Consider the following 3,983-nt stretch of genomic DNA (forward strand, 5'->3'; position numbering starts at 1 on the left):
TGACAGAATTGAGCATAGTTATGAGAGTATCTAGGTATGATCATGTATATAGGCATCACGTCCGAGACAAGTAGACCGACTCCTGCCTGCATCTACTACTATTACTCCACTCATCGACCGCTATCCAGCATGCATCTAGAGTATTAAGTTAATGAAAACAGAGTAACGCCTTAAGCAAGATGACATGATGTAGAGGGATAAACTCATGCAATATGATATAAACCCCATCTTGTTATCCTCGATGGCAACAATACAATACGTGCCTTGCTGCCCCTTCTGTCACTGGGAAAGGACACCGCAAGATTGAACCCAAAGCTAAGCACTTCTCCCATGGCAAGAAAAACCAATCTAGTAGGCCAAAACAAACTGATAATTCGAAGAGACTTGTAAAGATAACCAATCATACATAAAAGAATTCAGAAGATTCAAATATTTCTCATAGATAATCTTGATCATAAACCCACAATTCATCGGTCTCAACAAACACACCGCAAAAAGAAGATTACATCGAATAGATCTCCACGAGAGGGGGGGAGAACATTGTATTGAGATCCAAAAAGAGAGAAGAAGCCATCTAGCTACTAACTATGGACCCGAAGGTCTGAGGTAAACTACTCACACTTCATCGGAGGGGCTATGATGATGTAGAAGCCCTCCGTGGTGGATGCCCCCTCCGGCGGAGCTCCGGAACAGGCCCCAAGATGGGATCTCGTGGGTACAGAAAGTTGCGGCGGTGGAATTAGGTTTTTGGCTCCCTCCTTGGTTGTTTGGGGGTACGTAGGTATCTATAGGAGGAAGAAGTACGTCGGTGGAGCTTCAGTGGGCCCATGAGGCAGGGGGCGCGCCCAAGGGGGGGCGCGCCCTCCACCCTCGTGGCCTCCTCGAAGCTTCTTTGGCGTAGGGTCCAAGTCTCCTGGATCACGTTCGGTGAGAAAATCACGTTCCCGAAGGTTTCATTCCGTTTGGACTCCGTTTGATATTTCGTTTCTTCGAAACACTGAAATAGGCAAAAAACGCAAATCTGGGTTGGGCCTCCGGTTAATAGGTAAGTCCCAAAAGTAATATAAAAGTGGAAAATAAAGCCCAATATAGTCCAAAACAGTAGATAATATAGCATGCAGCAATCAAAAATTATAGATACGTTGGAGACGTATCAACTATCTGTTCTGAATGACGCTGAGGGACGCGCACCCATGTGGAAGAACAAGTCTATATTTTGGGACCTACCCTATTGGGTAGACCTAGAGGTCCATTCTGCAATCGACGTGATGCACGTGACGAAGAATCTTTGCGTGAACCTGCTAGGGTTCTTGAGCGTGTATGGGAAGACAAAAGATAAAACGGGGGCACGGGAGGACGAGCAACGTTTGCACGAAAAAGACGGCATGCCTCCAAAGCAGTATGAAGGTCCTGCCAGCTACGCTCTTACCGAAGGCGAGAAGGAAATCTTCTTTCAATGCCTGCTCAGTATGAAGGTCCCGTCTGGCTTCTCGTCGAATATAAAGGGAATAATAAATATGGCAAAGAAAAAGTTTCAGAACCTAAAGTCTCATGACTGCCACGTGATTATGACGCAACTACTTCCGGTTGCATTGAGGGGGCTTCTACCGGAAAACGTTCGATTAGCCATTGTGAAGCTATGTGCATTCCCCAATGCAATCTCTTAGAAGGTGATCCATCCAGAAATCCTAGCAAGGTTAAGGAGTGATTTGGCGTAATGTCTTGTCAGTTTCGAGCTGGTGTTCCCACCATCCTTCTTACGCACGTCCTAGTTCATCTAGTTGACGAGATTGCCATTCTGGGCCCTGTATTTCTACACAATATGTTCTCCCTTTGAGAGCTTCATGGGAGTCTTAAAGAAATATGTTTGTAACCATGCTAGGCCAAAAGGAAGCATTTCCACGGACCATCAAACAGAGGAGGTCATTGGGTTTTGTGTTGACTTCAGTCCTGACATTAAGAAGATTGTACTCCCTCAATCGTGGTATTAGGGGGGACTGACTGGAAAAGGCACGCTAGGAGCGGACTCAAAAATATGTAGCGATGGACATTCTTGGTCTCAAGCACACTACACAGTTCTACAGAATTCTACCGTGGTGACCATGTATGTCAATGAACACAAGAATATTCTGCGCTCCAAACACCCGGAGTAGTGTGACGATAGGATTACATGTGAATGATACGTCTCCAACGTATCTATAATTTTTTTATTGTTCCATGCTATTATATTATCAACTTTGGATGTTTTATATGCATTAATATGCTATTTTATATTATTTTTGTGACTAACCTATTAACACAGTGCCTAGTGCCAGTTTCTGTTTTTTCCTTGTTTTTGACCTTTTTCGGATAGGGATATTAAACGGAGTCCAAATGGAATAAAACCTTCGGGATGATTTTTCTTGGACCACAAGAAGACCACGAGACTTGAGAACCAAGGTAGAGGAGTCCCGAGGGACTCACGAGCCCGCACGGCGCGCCATAGGGGGGGGGGCCCACAGGCTCGTGGGCCCCCCGGTGCCCCTCTGCCCTACCTCTTTCGCCTATAAATACCCTAAAATCCTCCTGACCTAGGACAGAGCCACGAAAATACTTTTCCGCCGCCGCAAGCCTCTGTTTCCGCGAGATCCCATCTTGGGCCTTTTCCGGCGTCCTGCCGGCGGGGGGATCGATCACGAAGGGCCTCTTCATCAACACCATTGCCTCTCTGATGATGCGTGAGTAGTTCACTTCAGACCTACCGGTCCATAGCTAGTAGCTAGACGGCTTCCTCTCTCTCTTTGATCTTCAATACAAAGTTCTCCATGATCTTCATGGAGATCTATTCGATGTAATCTTCTTTTACAGTGTGTTTGTCGAGATCCGATGAATTGTGGGTTTATGATTAGATTATCTATGAATATTAATTGAATCTTCTCTGAATTCTTTTATGCATGATTTCATATCCTTGCAAGTCTCTTCGAGTTGTGGGTTTTGTCTGGCCAACTAGATCTATCATTCTTGCCATGGGAGAAGTGCTTGGTTTTGGGTTCATACCGTGCGGTGTCCTCACCCAGTGACAGAAAGGGTAGCGAGGCACGTATCGTGTTGTTGCCATCAAGGGTAAAAAGATGGGGTTTATATCATATTGCATGAATCTATCCATCTACATCATGTCATCTTTCTTAAGGCGTTACTCCATTTGTCATGGACTTAATACACTAGATACATGCCTATATGTATCGGTCTACTTGTCTCGGACGTGATGCCTATATGTATGATCATTGCCTTAGATATCGTCATAACTATGCACTATTCTATCAATTGCTCGACATTAATTCGTTCACCCACCGTATTGTTTGCCATCAAGAGAGAAGCCTCTAGTGAAACCTATGACCCCCGGGTCTACTTTTCTTATTATATTTTTAGATCTAAATACAAAAACTACAAAAATACCTTGCTGCATTTTTATTTATTTATTTTATATTATTGTTTTAGTTATCAATTACCTTTATAAGATATCCTTTATCGTGAAGGGATTGACAACCCCTTTATCGCGTTGGGTGCAAGTATTTGATATTTGTGTAGGTTCTTCAGTGCTTCGTTTGATACTCCTACTGCATTGACACCTTGGTTCTCAACTGAGGGAAATACTTATATCTACTTAGCTGCATCACCCTTTCCTCTTCAAGGGAAAAACCAACACAAGCTCAAGAAGTAGCAGTGAACACATCAGGACTTTCGGCAGTTGATTGCAAACACATCTCATGGGTGACAACGATGTTTCTGATGAGATGTACACGTTGGCCAGGGGACCATCTGCAACTGTATTGACTTACAAAGGGTACGAGATAAATGGGAATACATTTTACATGATCGCCCAAGATCAAAAGAGCACAAACCAAAACAGTGGTGTCCGCTTTGATGCAGCAACCAAGAGGGGAAAGGACACATATTATGGTTACATAGTGGACATATGGGAACTTGACTATGGACAGGATTTT

This window comes from Triticum urartu, chromosome 7A (assembly GCF_056163025.1).
Source record: "Triticum urartu cultivar PI428250 chromosome 7A, HENAU_Tu73, whole genome shotgun sequence".
NCBI classification, from domain to species: Eukaryota; Viridiplantae; Streptophyta; class Magnoliopsida; order Poales; family Poaceae; genus Triticum; species Triticum urartu.